The sequence below is a fragment of the Petromyzon marinus genome, chromosome 8 (genome assembly GCF_048934315.1).
Source record: "Petromyzon marinus isolate PM22_M1 ecotype Great Lakes invasive population chromosome 8, UKy_Petmar_22M1.pri1.0, whole genome shotgun sequence".
NCBI classification, from domain to species: domain Eukaryota; kingdom Metazoa; phylum Chordata; class Hyperoartia; order Petromyzontiformes; family Petromyzontidae; genus Petromyzon; species Petromyzon marinus.
Window position 1 is genome coordinate 6,176,367 of NC_133674.1, and position 17,204 is coordinate 6,193,570.

The window sequence follows — 17,204 nt, forward strand, 5'->3', positions numbered from 1 at the left end:
ATGAGCAAAGGAATGACGAGATGAATGAAAAATGTTCGAGTCCCCAAATTACTTGCAATACATCAAATTATATTATTAATGCAGCCTTGTCTGCTCCATTGGGTATTTCAGGGAAAAAAAATATAATTTCACAAGAATCAGACAGCTGTAAGGTGAGCTGCTGTGCCACACTCATGCGGCATTGCGTATGCGCAATTTGCATCATAAAGCGATCGAGCGATGGAGCAGCAGTCAGCAGTGAACTGTTGCTGTGAAGTTTAATTCCCCGGCCGTGGTGAAATGGCGAGTGATATCCGAACCGGTTTTGCCACCCCCCCCCCCAACACATTGACCAATCTGCACTGGTCAGAATGGTAAAGTATGGCCAAACAACCCCAATGACTACACTATGTGGACAGGCCTCACTGCAGCAGTAGATTGACGAAGGGCTGTCCAATTTTGAGAGGTGAAGGTGCAGCCCTTAGCTCCCCCGCACCTCATTGGCTCACAGTGACGACATCACACGTGCTCCCTCTATTCAAGACCCGAAACAGGAGGAGGAGCTATCCACAATTCTGGCTGTTGCCTGACGATGCTGATTCTACTTACCGGCGTCCTAGAATTGTAAATGCTGTGGGTGTACTCTCCAACACACCGGTGTGCTGAACAAGTAACGAATTACTCTTTGGTTCTTTTGGTAAAGTCACGTAGAAAGAAAATACGTTAAATAATAGAGTACGACGTTTCGATTGCAACACAAGCAACCGTCATCAGGTGTGACTACATTTGAGAGATAAAACACAGACACGGAGACACACAGACAGACACACAAGCAGAGAGAGACAACACAGAGGGAGACACACAACATAGATACACAGAGACCCAATGCCTCTGTGTCGAGGCCTTAAATAGAGAGGGGGGGGGGGGTGAGAGAGAGGTGGGTCTGCTGGTGGCTGCTGTTGGAACAGAGAAATTATCATGTCAATTAATCCACTCCGAAGCGACCAAGGGAAAGAAGAAGATCGAATGGCCCGATGAGAGCCTGGTAAATTTTTAGAGAAAGAAATAGTTTGAGAAAACTAAATTTAGCAAATCTTTTGGAAATGTAATATAATGCAACACAGTGTCGGCTAACACACAGTTAACACATACAGTGAGGGAAAAAAGTATTTGATCCCCTGCTGATTTTGTACGTTTGCCCACTGACAAGAAATGATCAGTCTATCATTTTAATGGTACGTTTATTTGAACAGTGAGAGACAGAATAACAATAAGAACATCCAGAAAAACGCATGTGAAAAATGTTATACATTGATTTGCATTTTAATGAGGGAAATAAGTATTTGACCCCTCTGCAAAACATGACTTCGTACTTGGTGGCGAAACCCTTGTTGGCAATCACAGAGGTCAGACGTTTCTTGTAGTTGGCCACCAGGTTTGTACACATCTCAGGAGGGATTTTGTCCCACTCCTCTTTGCAGACCTGGCCTGGCCTGGTTGATTACGATCTCACAAAGATTGCTAAAATTATAAGTTAAGTGTGAAATTTGACAAACTGACACACGCAGAGAGATGTGTAGAAATCCACCCCGAATGGACCTATGAGAGCCCGGTAAATTTTAGAGAGAGAAATAGGCCTTTTGAGAAAACAAACTTACAAAAAGTTTTGGAAATGTAATGCATTGCAACACAGAGAGTCAGCTAACACACAGCGCATCGCCTGGTTGATTACGATCTCCAAAGTTTGCTAAATTTGAAGTTAAGTGTGAAATTTTACAAACAGAGACAGAGGAAACAACTTACATTCTCCCCGTAGAGGTGGTTCAAACTTGATTTGAAGCTTTCGTGACTGCAGGAATTACTCTTCGGTTATTTCGGTAAAGTCACGTAGAACGAAAATAAATTAAATAATAGAGTACGAGTTTGTTTTCTCAAACGGCCTCTTTCTCTCTCTAAAATTTCCCAGGTTCTCATAGGGCCATTCGATCTTCTTCTTTCCCTCGGTCGCTTCGAGGTGGATTTCCACACAACTCTCTGTGTGTCTCTGTTTGTCAAATTTCACACTTAACTTCTAATTTTGGCAATCTTTGTGAAATCGTAATCAACCAGGCTATGCGTTAACTGTGTGTTAGCCGACTCTGTGTTGCATTACATTTTCAAAAGATTTGCCCAAATTTTGTTTTCTCAAACTTATTTCTCTCTCTAAAAAATTTACCAGGCTCTCATAGGGCCGTTCGATCTTCTTCTTTCCCTCGGTCGCTTCGGGGTGGATTCATTGACACGATAATTTCTGTGTTCCAGCAGCAGCCACCAGCAGACCCACCTCTCTCTCTGCCCAACCCCCCCCACCCCGCGCCTCTCTATTTAAGGCCTCGACACAGAGGCATTGGGTCTCTGTGTATCTATGTTGTGTGTCTCTCTATGCGTTGTCTCTCTCTCTGCTTGTGTGTCTGTCTGTGTGTCTCCGTGTCTGTGTTTTGTCTCTCTCTCAAATTTAGTTCTACCTGATGACGGTTGCTTGTGTTGCAATCGAAACGTCGTACTCTATTATTTAATTCATTTTCTTTCTAAACGTGACTTTACCGAAAGAACCAAAGAGTAATTCCTGCAGTCACGAAATCTTCAAATCAAGTAACGGATTGTAAATGCTGTGGATGTATCTCCAACACACCGGTGTGCTGTAACAAGTTACGGATTGTAAATGCTGTGTGTGTACTCTCCAACACACCGGTGTGCTGAACAAGTAACGGATTGTAAATGCCGTGGTGGTACTCTCCACCACAACGGTGTGCTATAACAAGTAACGGATTGGCGGCATTTTTTGTCTACGTGACAAACCTCATTAATTGGCTGTGTCGGGTGGCGGCGGGTTTAACGACACGTTTTTATTTAGGCGATCTCACCCAAAAAAAACCCCCCTCTATTTTGGATAATATTGGTCGCGAAAATCAACGACAACTACTACTACGTGTGAAACAGCCCTGCTCTTGCTTGCTCATGTCACCCGTGTGCCTCTAATGGAGCTCTCCTACATAGGGTATTTGGCCTACTCTTCAACGCTGGCCAGACGTCTTGGGAAAGGTGTTCGGTTGAGTACTCCCATATCTTTGAAGACATTTAAAGAACACGTCTGGCCAGCTTGGAAGAGTGGTCTAAAATAGAACTCTCTAGAAAATTACTCCAAACATCGTAAGTACTCACGTACGTACCTACTTCTAATAAGTAACGCAAGGCCGTAATTATAATATATATTTGGGGGAATACATCCCCCTCAATATTCAAATATGCTCAAAATGTCCCCCCCCCAATATATTGCTATAAAAATATTTAAAACAAAAATAATTGCGATGCTATGTAAATAAAAACAATTTGCTAAACCTTGGCCACAATATCTGGACTTGTGTTCATATAACAATGCATAGATTTCTGTTCATATGATTGTGGTTATGGTTGTACTTTATTAATCCCTAATCTCTGCCATTACATACAATGAAACAAGAAAAGTAAAAAAACAGAGCAATGTAATACATTATGAGACCTCCTTTGCCAGTAACAAGATATAGTAATAGGTTTTACCCTTTTAACTGGCACAAAAACTGACGCCTTTAATCAAGGCATCATGTTTGCAATAACCACAACACAAGCAGTCAAAATGCAAACAAAAAAGACAACTCTTTGCCTTGAATACAAGTGTCAGTTTTTGTGCCAGTTAAAAGGGTAAAACCTATTACTATACAATGTAATACAATACACTATTAGACATTATCGTAAAAAAATAAATAAAAGTCCATCCCATGTGTTAGTGATTATTTTTTCATATTTTAGGCAGGAAATTCGTTTTCAAATTTAGATTTCTTTCTGGGGGGGGGGGGGGCCAAGACCCCCAGGAAGATTTGGTCCCCCCCAATGTAAACTCCATGGCAATGGCCTTGAAGTAACGTATTTTAATGTTCAAAATGTATAATTTCTTGTGGGAGTTATCAATGCTCTCCTTGGCACTGTGGCAATCCACCGCAGTACTTAAAGCACACCCTCAAAGCCACGAATGCCATCGTTAACTGTTTAGTGAACGAGCAACGCTGATTGTACTCGTGAGAAATGTTGGGTCAGAATGATGTAGAAGCAGGACAGGGCATGCTACCTCTACCGAAATGGAGCCAGCCTATTGATATATTATTTATATTACATTTGTACTTAATGAAAACACTTGTGTGCTCGTATTTGCCCGAAGTGGGGGGGAGGGGATTAATGAATGCATATAAATGACTATGGGTATCCATTGCTGTTTGGGTAATTTATATGGTAATCAACGCACATTATGCATGCGCATTATACAAGTCCATTGTTCTTGTACTCCCCGTCGATTGTGTGCACTAAAATTGATAAAAAATAAAATTAATTTTAACCGTTCAGATAGCTATAGACTTAGTGCTGTTTGGAAGCGAATAATAAAATAATACATTGTTTAAATGCATGCCTATGCCGGCCACCATACGTCAATAGGGATTACCGTTGATACGGCTATAGTCATTTATATGCATTTATTAATCCCCCCCCCCCACTTCGCGCAAGACGCGCACACAAGTGACGTCACCACATCTACCCCTCGGTTTAAGGAACGAAACAGGAGGATATCTCCACAAATCTGGCTGTCGCCTGATGCAGCTAGTTATAATTACTGGCGAAACGTCGTACTCAGATGGTAAATGTTGTGGCTTAGCTCTCCAACACACCCGTGTGCTGTACTAGTGACGAATTGGAATGTTCTGTTCACGTGACAAACCTGAATAATTGGCTGTGTTGGGTGGTGGCGGGTTTAACGGCACAGTTATATGTTTACGCGATCTAACCCAAAAACCTCTATTATGAATTATGCCATACTTCACCACGCTACAACATCCATCTGCGAATGGTGATCGCCAATCCAAGCACTCCCCAGGCCCCAAATACTGCTTCGCTTCCGAGATCTGACAACAGGAAGTGCATTTCTTGTTATATGGCCAATTGCTAAGAGAATGGTAAGTGCATCATTTGCGTAAATTGCTGAATGAATGGTTTATATGTATGTAGTATTATAAATAAATGCATACCTAACGGGAATACTGTATTAGGCTCATTATATTTTCGTCCAATACATATGAAGGCTGATAGATTTCAAGAGGTGAAATAAAGAGGTTGGAAGCGGGCCAGTTGGACAGATATGTAAAAGGCTCGACTTGTCAATAATAGAAAGTAACATTTTCGTACTAATGTGCCAATAGAAGCACGTGTTTAATCAGCGCGCACTGCCCGCTCTGTGTGACGCATGGCTCTGAAACACCGGGGTCATTAATGCAAAATAGAGAACAAAACCAGTTCGGGGAGATGCACCGCTTGGAATCAGAATTGAGCGACGGAGAGAGGAAAGCGTTGATTACAGAACACACAAAGATTTGTGGTATCATTCAACCTGTGGGCTTGGGCCAGGTCACGTCCCACCCAAGACGATGGTCAAGACTAAAGACGGAGTGGCAGCCAAGGAATAGAACAGGCGCCTGAGAGGTCACCAAACCAAGTAGATGGAGCAATAGAATCAGTTCGTCCGCAGGTGCGAGGTGGATTACTCCATGGCTGGCGGCAGCATGGGGAGGCCTTCATCCAGCAGTGGATTGACCATGGCTGGGGATGATGATTTCTCTAATAACTTGTGTGTGTTTCCCTTCGCAGCACATTTGGCTTATTGAGGCGAAAGAAAGCTGCATTAGCAGAGGGTCACAGTAGATTCCGGCTGACGAAATATACCACTAATGCATTTCGAAATCCTCTGCGGGAATAACATCCGATCTGTTTTTTTGCAAACCAGGATGTAAAAAAAATGGGAAAAAAAGTGCATTTATTATTTAACACCACTTCCTCGCCACTGCAGAGTGAATAAATTGCTCATTGAACCGAATACTCGCACCAGGGTCCCATTAATAGTCCCTGGTCAGTTAAAATTATTTTTCCCGGGGATGAATGCAAAGCTTCTTGGATTCAGCTTCTTGCTAAACCCCCAGTGCCCTGAGTACGTGTTCGCCTCCACGGACACAGGGCCACAGCACAAAGATAAAAAAACCAGTGGGAATATGTAGTTTGTGGATTTTAATTTCAAATATAATCATTTAAATAGTTATTAATACTCGTTGGCTCTCTCCCAATGTACAGCTGGATGAAAGCCTCACCAAGCTGGGTCATGAAGACTATTTGACCATACTTCACCACGCTGGTCAGCATGGGGTTTTCTGAAGGGTGGTAGTGGCGAGGATGGCTACAGCTACTGCTGATATTAGGCATGGCCTGGAATTTAAGCTATTTATTAAACTATTTTTTTATTACCAGGTAAGGTCCACTGAAATATGTTGCTCTTTTCATAGAAGCAACATGGCCACAAGTGATAGCTCAACGAAGTGGCTTATCATGTGGAATTTTATACCAGCCAAACACTTTAAACGTGGAGAACATGCAAATGCCAAATATACAGCAGGCGTCAGGGTCGGGATCGAACTCACAAGCTCCTGCATACTAGGCGAGGTTGTTAACATCTCACAACCATAACTCAGGCTGACAAGTTCATAGCACAGTGTGCAAACCACTGTGTATCTGGCTCTTTTAAACTCTTGCATCTAGTTGATTCATCTTGCAATGTATGTACATCTGCTATTGTGGCAAACTATTGTATACCTGTTATTCAAATGTTCAAAAATTAAACACTGTTGGAGAATTTAATTTTAACTTAAAAAAAATATTCGACGTCAGCGTATGTTTATTTTCAAGACGCTGTAGCAATGATAAATGGGCGCCGTGTTCAGCATTAACTTGCTTGTTAAATAACGCTCTTTACAGTTTGCATGGCAATATTTTTTTCTGCTAGATATTATACCTTAAATAATCACGTTATTTATATCACTCCTCCATGAACCCCGTTAAATAACATGTTTAAACACTTTAATGATTCCATGGTACAGACAATGCAGTTTTTTTACCTATCAGTTAATTGATTGATCCTAATTGAACATTTAAAAATATGTTTTCATAATGGGATACATCCCTTTGATAGAGCAATTACGGAAAAAAATATACATGGGTACCGTTTTGTGCTTTTTAAAATACGTATGAAAACCCCTAGAAAAAAATGTTATTTATTAATTATTCCAGAGTATATACCAGGCAAATATGCTGCTGCTGGTATGGTGCAATGGTGAGCAACGCCTGACTTAAAATCCACAAGTCATCCATTCGAACGGCAGTTGAAACAATCGCGCTAGTTTCTCAAACTTGCCCGCCTGTGTCTACCCAACAGTGACAATGGGTTTACCATAGTTCGCTGATCGGTAGGTCGCCTCCGGTGGGTTAAAGTGTTGGTGATTCGCACACCTTCCAAGATATGGCCAAGGTGAAAGAGTCGGCCAAACATTTCCTCCAGTCGGGCTCTCTCGAACTCCCTCTAGTGAGGACCTTTCCACCAGCATTGGCGTTACCAGGAAATTTCAGGCCTGCGCCTTTACCTTATATTGCTTCCCCCCCCCCCACCCATACATATTTACAACACAACATGGACAAAGATGTGACAGCCAAATATGTATTTGTTGAATCAGCGATGTTTGCAGAGAGGCCTATACACAATATACACGGCATATTATACATGCATAACACATTATTTATTGTTTGTTTGTTCTTAATCTTTCCTCCCAGTTCCAATTGCGCTGTGGGCATCGCGATATGGGACGGGAGAAAATTACATTCTGATCCTTCGCTGTCAGCGGTGTCACCGAATGGCCGTGGCTCTCCCGACGCGTGTCGGGGATGCACCGCGCGATTGTTCATCACACGGAGCCCGCCACTCCACGTGCTCGGAGCTGCTCTGGGAACGGAAATCGAGCAGCTGATCCTCGCACATGATTACAGGACAATATCCAGGTATCCCTCGCTATTCACGAATTCGCTGTCCGCGACTTTGGCCCCCGCTGCTCTTCTTGGGAATGTTGAGCCAATCGGTGTCAAGAAACGGCACCGCCGCCAGCAGACAGCAACCCCTCTGTGATCGAGGGAGAAAGTGAGCCACTCTATTCGGTTCCGAGAGACTTCCCCAGCACGTGGCGTGAAACGTCGGGCATCGTGCCGAACAGCACACGGCAAAACACCCGAATACTGTACCGCACAACAGAGATATTATTTTGATGGCCCTTCAGTGGTTTCTTTAGCCACGCTAGTATTTTGTTGTCGCAGTCCTTGGTGATCAGGTTGACGCAAGGTGGGGACCAACGATTCGCGACACTTGAGAACCCTACGTGATGATCGGTGTCTTACTACGATTTAACGCCAGGATCTCACTGTTGCCAGCTTCGTACACTGAAGCGATATCACCCCCCTGTGAAGCACGTGGCTTGCTTTGGTGTGCATATTATGCACCGGATGTAATGTGGATTACATCCTTCGTGCGACCTTACCTTGACCCCACGGCTGACAACGCAGACGGCAGTGAGGGCCCTGCATTTTGCTCGTGTCTCTTTGTTTTAGTCACCGTGCAGATGGGACAAGGGACGGTCAAAATTAACTCTCGAGTGGAGACCGAGAGAAGGCGAAAATAAGCCGACGAAGATAGCAGGAGAGGCGGTAGAGTGACGGGAATAGAAAAAATAATCATTTGAAGGCAATAACAACCATGAAAAGGAAAGATTTGAACTTAATAGGGGGGGGGAGGCATTTTTCCAGGAGCGGAAAGTTACTGTCTGACAACAACTACATCGACTGTCGGGACGATGATTTCAGACACCTGCCAAGAACTACAGGCATTCTTTGGGTGGATATATTCTGACCCTTCTAAATACGTGTTGTACTTCTCGACGGTCTATTTGCGAATCGTTAATCCTCGTGCGAGAGACGACAGTGATTTTTCGCGAGATTTTTTTTTTGGGGGAGGGGGGTGGGGAGCTGCTGCGGCGCACGTGAGCGCGATTCAGCGAAGGGTTCGGCATAACTCGAGACGTTTAACTTGAACTTCACGTCGGACAGGGACGTGTCTGGGGAAGTCGCAACTTCGCGTCCGCGATGATGCAGGGCTGCGCACACGCCTCGCAGTTGCTATTGATCAAATGAGCTCAGAAGGTTAAATGCAGTTCCAACGCGCGGCGCGGGTTGCGGAGCGAGTGGGGAATTATTGCTTCGGAGACCGTGGCTGCGCGCTGCAGGCAGGCGAGGAAGGTTAAGCGCACTGTGACGAGGCAACAGGAGAGCCTCGGGGCTGTCAAGTTCATCACAAATTAACCGACAACAACTCTTGCACCGTGACTTGCTTCGGAGACTGCATCCGGCTTATCTTGGGCCAGAGGCGGAGGGACGGGGCTGACAAAGGCGAGGGTTGGCGTTACGCGGTCTCGGCATCACGCGGCGTCCACGCCACTGCTTCCCCACGCCGTACCTATATGCCCCGTCTGTAACACGATCATTGTGTACCGATGCATGCATTTACATTTCCATGAACTGAATGCAGCGGCTTTTCCCCTCCGCGCGGAATAAAACACATTCCTTGCGAGCGTTGTATTGTGGGGCTATTGTAAAAAAAAAAGGATAAGAAGCGGCACATATCTTATTGATTCGCATGCATGAATGCCGAACCTTGTGCATTTCTGGAATAATAAGCGTACGCATGAAATTCAGTGTCATGAATGCGAGATACCCAGTGCAGGTTAGACAAACATCAAACACATTAAAGCCACGAGTTTGAGGAGTTTGCTTAGTCGGGGCTCGAGCGCTTCGGAGAGATGTGGGGGACAGAAGCAGCAGCGATAAAATAAACTCACACCGATAGGTAAATAATGGACTATGATGCCACAATAAACACCTGAAAGGCTGAAGCATATTTCAAAGCAATTACGGAGCCACTCACGCCAATGTATTAATAGTTTGAGCTCAATAAAAACACGATGGTATTGTTTAGAGAGGGGAAAAGTCAAAACATTTGACTTAAATTATTGAACAAGGCGTGCTGCATTGTCATTTGATCATTTAAGTGTTCATTAAAAAGAAAGAACGTGTTAAATATGTTTTATTATTTCTATTGCTGAACAGGGAATAATCGGAAAGTCAGCTGACTGTCTTCCGATTGAATGAGCAAAGTTATTTCCCTAAATATTCCACATCGTGGAGTCCACGAGCAGCTTCTCAGCATGGAGATGATTACGCTTATTAACCTACGCATTATCTCAAAACCAACAATATATGTTTTTTTACAGAGTTGTTCTTACACTAGACTCAATATCAATACAGCTTTCATTAAACGATTATGCTTGATTCTATAGATTTGAAGTTTTCGTGACTGCAAGGATCCTACGAGCCAATGTTCGTATCAAAAATCATAATTATATTCGCAATGAGATTATTTACCTCCACATGCGTTGAATATGCTGTGGTTTATTTGACGCTGTTTTTAGATGAATGCATGTGATATGCAGTGAAATATTCTTTCGAAATATCCGGATATGTTAGGGTAGAGACATTTATCAAGTTTGATCTCCCAAATACATATGAGTTTGCAACAATGACCTTTGTGGACTCATCTTCGGCATTGTGGGCACAGACTACATGTGTGTATATTGACCACATTAACAATTCTCCATGATATTGGTTAGACTCAACAGCCTCTGCGTTATGCACGCGTTGACCTTTCTTGGTTTGTTTTATTCTATTCGCAAATGGAATTGCTATTTAAATAATCCAATATGCCAAAGCAGTGCTTAGAGTTAAGCTTGTACGATAAAATGTGCTGTGATCGTACACACCGTCGCATATGGTGGTCATCCTGATGAAATGCAACATTCTAGAAACACTGACCTTTCGGGGAAACCAAAAAAAGGGATAACACGGTTAAGAGTGGTGATGAATGTGGGACCTGCCCAAGACCATGCTCAGATGCCCTGCATCAAAAATATATCCTGTCAGCTAGGATTAAGCACCCATTACACACGCAACTCAGTGACGGTCTAGAGTGGTCTTCACTTTAAAAGATGTTTAGAGCTTTTGCAGAAGAGCAATTTGTAGCCGACCGCAAAATTTCCAGACACAAACTTCAAGGTGTCTTCACCAAAGTGTCATAAATCGTTAGAAGCCATGGTTAGTGAAGGATGCTCTGTAAACGGCCAGGTTGGACGACTCACGAAGTCCTCGCTCTACTCATTGTATTGCTATGCTTCGTGAAAATAAATGTCTTGCTGTGTTCCACCATCATCATTATTATTATCAACCATAACACTACAGTATGTAACACAATTTTTGTTCCTGGGTAGTAAGTGTTATTTCTTAATTGCTTATGATTAAAAAGTATAGAAAATGGCTATAAAATCTTGACTTAAAGCTTTCGGGACTGCAGGAATTCATATTCTTGGGTCTTTCGGTAAAAAAAAAAAACTATCTACGTGACTTTACCGAAAGACCAAAGAATATAAAAAAAATTGATTTGATTCCCCACAAACTTTGCCTTTGTGACCAGGACAGTGATCATTTTAATGTACCTATTTTCAATGAGAAAACGGGCGAATTTGTGTATTTTTGTTCACATGAAGTCAGAAAAAAACAACATATGAATAAAAATTAAAATGTATTTATACTAAACTAAAACAAAAATAACTACAAAAGATTTAGAAGTGAGGGATTTTTCGAGATTTACCATTATACTGTAATTTACTTTCACGAATCAGCCCCCAAATGTAGTCTCCCATCACGTTCTCGTTATATTGTCCTTGGTAGCGGCGTTCAAAGTCCAGTATATCCTGGTGGAAGCACCCGTCTTGCTCCTCCGAGTACGCTTTCATGTTCTCCTTGAATTTATCAAGATGAGCATCAAGGATATGGATTTTAGGGACATCCTACAGCCCATTGTGCCGTAGTTCTTCATCAGTCTCAACCAGCTCTGCATAGCTTTCGACCTTGTGATTGCCCAGGAAGCCACGAACCACTGCGACCAAGCCGTTCCAAGCCGCTTTCTCCTTACTAGTGAGCTTCTTGGGAAAATCTTTGCACTCCAGGATCTTCTTTATCTGTGGTTCGACGAAGACACCAGCTTTGTTTGACCTTTGCCTCAGACAGCTTAGGGAAGAAGTCTTGAAGGTACTTGAAGGCTGTCGACTCCTTATCTACAGCTCTGACAAATTGTTTCACAGGGCCAGTTTGATGTGCAGTGGTGGCATCTGCATCTTCCGGTGGTCCACCAGTGGCTCCCAATTGACGTTGTTCCTCCCCACAGAGAACTCGGTCCACTGTGGCCAGTCCCGCCTGTGGTAGTGCACCTTGGAGTCCCTGTTGTCCCAAAGGCAAAGATAGCAGGGAAAGTTGGTAAAACCGCCTTGGAGACCCATCAGGAATGCCACCATTTTGAAGTCTCCGATGACCTTCCAGCCGTATTCAGCATACTTCAAGGCATTCAGCAAGGTCTTGATGCTGTTGTAATCCTCTTTGAGGTACACCGAGTGAGCAGGGGAAGAGACGGGTACTTGTTACCATTATGGAGCAGCACGGGGATGGGTGAAGAAGCTGCAAAAAGGTTATTGACGCTTCCTCTGATCTGCGACTTGCACACTTTTATCCAACAAGTTCCACTGCTTGAGCCTAGACGTTAAAAGCTCGGCATTGGTCTTGGTGAGACCAAGATCTCTGATCAAGTCGTTGAGGTCTTTTTTTTGGTTGGGGTAATATGGGTTTCTCTCCTCAGCTCCACCTCTGAAATTGTCATCTGGATCTACGTCTTCCTCGTTCTCTCACTTGCTGCTCTCTTCTAAAGACGGCTGCTCTCTCTCCGGAGGAGTGGGTATGGGGAGCTCATGGCAGTGTGGCACCAGGGCGATGAATGAAGGAAGGTCCAGATACGTGATAGCAGGTGCATTCTTGCCAGTTTGACGTTTGGAAGGGTCCACCATGCAGAAGTAGCAATTACTTGAGTGGTCATTGGGTTCCCGCCAAAGTATTGAGATAGCGAACTTCATGGCTCTCTTTTCCCCTCTGTACCATCCTATATAAATACATTTATTTCACCCATGACTAATGTGTAAGAGATTCTCGCAACATTTTTCATATATGATATATTTTTTTAATAACATTGAAAATTGTTAAACATTTTCGTAAAAACTTTACAATTTTCATTTTTTAAACAAGTTTTATAAGAAGGATCCTCTTGAGGAGCCATTCAAAACCATCACCTTATGCTACATTGTGGGGGTCACAAAAAAGATCTCCAAAATCCTGAATAAACACAAGATCCAGGTCCGATTCAACACAGTACATAAAATCCGTGATCTAGTTCCGTCTGTAAAAGATGTGGTTCCAGACATACAGTACCCGGGCGTCTACAAACTAAGTTGCCTCTGTGGTAGCAGCTACATTGGAGGAACCAAACGACATATCTCGGACCGCATCCATGAACATAAAGCAGACTTGAAACACGGTAGGACGAACACCTCAGCCGTGGCAGATCACTGTTATAATTCAGTGGGCTCACATGACATTGACTTCTCCAAGACGGAGGTTCCCTGCAAGCCATCCGGCTACCATGAGAGATTCGTTCATGAGGCCATCCACATATGCAAACACAGAGACAACTTCAACTGAGAAGATAGATTCTGGCTTAGTAACCATTGGAAAGACGTTATAAACCATTTCGGTTCTTGATTGATTGTATTTTACGATGACTTTCAGACCGCAGTCCATTCGCTGGCATTGCCTCTTAATACCTTTCACACGACGGTCAATGATATGGTTTATAGCATGTTGTATAATAATAAATAGTATAACAGTGTAACGTTTAACATAATTCATCAGGCAATATATAGTATCGTAATTGTATAGTGAATATACAGCAGTGTGGTATCCAGTAGGGTTGGTAGAATAATACATAGTGTAATACTACAAGTCTAATATTTTATAGTCTAAAGTATAGGGTGGTGTATAGTAACGGATTGTATAATTCAAGGGTGAGGTTTGTCTATTGCAGTGTATATTATGGTGTCTAGTCGTGTAATGTAGAAAAAGGTTTAGTTGGAGACATATCAATATAATGCATAATTTTAGAGCTTACATTGGGCTGTGCATATGATATTATACAATGTAGTTTAGATTGGAAGGTATAACATTGTAAGGTATAGTAGTCTAGCTTATAGCATAGTTGTAACGCAACACAGGACAGAGCAGCGCATCGTGGCTGTTTCTCTCTCTCCCACCTCCTCCGTTCCGAGCATAGATGGACTCGTCCGTCTGAACAAAGCTCGTCGCTTTCCGTGGTGCTAACGTTAAAAAGGAAAAAAAAAGAAACCGCCACTTTTTTCGACGTAGAATTGTAATGTATAACGACTTATTGTTAGTAGCTCAGCTGATTGGATAGTAGATGAGTTTATTGATAACATTGATGTAGTTTTTATTTTAGTTCTTTATCAGTTTACTATATGGTATTCATTATATAGTATAGTGTATACCCAGTTACTTTATGTTAATAGCTCAACTTATTGAATAATATATTGAGTAAATTTATTACATTGATGTAGTTTATACTTAGTTCTTTCACATAGGCTTATTGTATGATATTTGGGTAGTTGCAGTTCTTTAGCGTCAATATACTAAATGCCTCTGTTGATATGTAAACTCTGACTTTTACATAGCTACTTAAGTGACCAGTTACATGCTAATCCCTCACACTAACATCATGCTAATTTCCCAGTTACATGCTAATTTCTGACTTTAACACCCTGCTATTCCAACACATTAACACAGCTACTTCAATGCTAAATTCTTCTGTTGATATGTAAACTCCTTCGTCAAGGCGCTCTGCTCCTCCCACCTAGCTTAAAAGACGCTGCGAATCTTAGCAGTGTTCATTCAAGCGCTGTCGTCTCGACAGTTCTGTTCCTTCACATGAAGAAGGCTACTTGTGTTGTGGCCGAAACGTCGTGAGAATTTTAGTTTATTATGTTTCATTTGTATTATTTTATTTCCATTCTACGTGACTTTACCGAAAGAACCAAGAAGAAGTTTTATAACATTCAATTCCGAGCAACAATTGTCCATCTTATCTTCCAGAGTTTTTTTCATTGCTCGGAGGTGAAATGAGGTGGCCAGGGTTTGTCTTGATCCTCGACAGGCATGCAAAAATATGCCTTGTCGGCCTCACACATCTTAGCAGATGCAGGCTCTTGATGCCATCTCATAAAAATGCATATATGTACCCATTTAGGCAGTTGGAACTAAACTGAATTGGTGGGTTTAAGGCCCCTGTATTTATACTACTGTTTATATTACTGAAAAGTTCTAGAATGTTCTAGAAGTTACTCCATGTTTTATTCACCACTGAATCTATCTGGAATGTTCTGGAAAATTTTAAAATATCACTGTCCTAGTCACAAAAGCAAAGGTTGTGGGGAATAATAGCCAATTTCTGTACTTTTGAGGCATAAGCAATTAGGAAATAACACTTACTATCCAGGAACAAAAATGTGTTACACAGTGTAATCAATCCACTGCTGGATGAAAGCCTCCCCCAAGCTATCGCCATCTCCCACAATTCTTGACGTAACAATCTGCACTTAACCCCTGCACACAAACTGATTTAATTGAGCCATCTCAACACAGCTTTTCTCATCATGCTATATTATATACTGTAAATAACAATAACCGTCACCTTTGGTCATATGTACATACGCCCCTGAATAAGGAATGACCATCACCACCTCTGCCAACAGCCACTCGCCCAGCTATACATGTGGGTGACTTCAACATCTGGAAAGAAATTTAAGCAATGGTCGTTCCACTCCAGCGCTGTCCTCCAGACAGTCTCGTCCCTTCACCTGATGAAGGCCGCTTGTGTTGTGGCCGAAACGTCGTGATTTTTTGTTATTTTATTTTCACCTACGTGACTTTACCCAATAGAACCAAAGAGTATGGATCCTAGCAGTCACGAAAGCTTTAAATCTAGAATCAATGGTCGTTGGCACAACACACATTCATTAGACGCGAACCTATATGTGTGTGTGTGTCTATGCAGCACATCCATATTATACTTCAACAAAAACACATGTTATTTTATTTTAGCAAGTAAGGCCCACTGAGCTATGTAGCGCCTTTTCAGAAGCGACCTGGCAATAAATGGTAGCACAACAAAGTGGCCTATCACGTGGACATTTATAGCATCCAAATAATCTAAACATAAGCTTGGCTTGCTGGCTAGCTGGAGGGAGGGAAGGGAGGGAGGGAGGCAGGGATGGAGGGAGGGGAATGAGGAAGGAGAGGGAGGGATGCATCCAAAGGACGTTACCCTTAAGTATAAGGCCAGGAAGCAGAAATGTGATTGAATCTTTTTTTCACACATTGGTTTTCATCATAGCAAACGTTCAAATGCCAAATGTTTTAAATGTGTGGTTCAAGTCATAATTGCCTCCTAAAAGTAGAACCCACTTAAAAGCCCTCAAACATATTATATGATGTGCCTCATGTTCCTGATTAAAAAAAAATCATTTTGAAAAATAAACCTGCTTAATTAATGATACAACCAAATTATATTAATCAGAAGCACTTTAGCAGAATACTTTTATGTTGACAATGTATAGAAATAGGCACTACTTTGTATTAATAGCCACCATTTAGGTATTAATTAATATCGTATAGAAGCCATGGACATCTTAACATGTAGGCTTTCGCGACCAATATTATTCTTAATAAAGGTTTTTTGGGTTAGATCGCGTTATTTATAAATGTGTCGTAACCCTCCACCACCTGACATGGCCAATCAGCAAAAAAAGTGTCACATTGACAAAAGACAATTAGTTCACTGCTTTAGCCCACCGGTGTGTTGAAGAGTGAATCCACAACATTTACAGTTTGAATACAACGTTTCGCTGGTAATTACATCCAGCATCATCGTCGTATTCAAACTGTAAATGTTGTGGATTCACTCTTCAACACACCGGTGGGCTAAAGTAGCGAACTAATTGTCTTTTGTTAACGTGACACTTTTTTTTGCTGATTGGCCGTGTCGGGTGGTGGAGGGTTACGACACATTTATAAATAACGCGATCTAACCCAAAAACCTTTATTATGAACCATGGACATCTGTTGGTTTAAGGCAATGGATTAGCTTAATTGTTGCATTAAAACCTAGTAGCATTAACAAACGATTACATATTCAGTGTTATTATATTCGTTTCCCCGGCCTATATTTACTGGGTAAAATACAT

The 17,204-nt window shown here is 42.2% G+C and overlaps 1 long non-coding RNA gene across 1 annotated transcript in view; it reads left to right on the forward strand.

The window, feature by feature from the left end:
* LOC142924096 (uncharacterized) overlaps window positions 1–16,199 on the forward strand; it is a 42,412-nt gene extending 26,213 nt beyond the window's left edge. Inside the window, exon 3 of the long non-coding RNA XR_012941245.1 lies at window positions 7,690–16,199. This is a non-coding gene — a long non-coding RNA (uncharacterized LOC142924096). The remainder of the gene's footprint in view (window positions 1–7,689) is intronic.
* The last annotated feature ends 1,005 nt before the right edge of the window (window positions 16,200–17,204 follow it).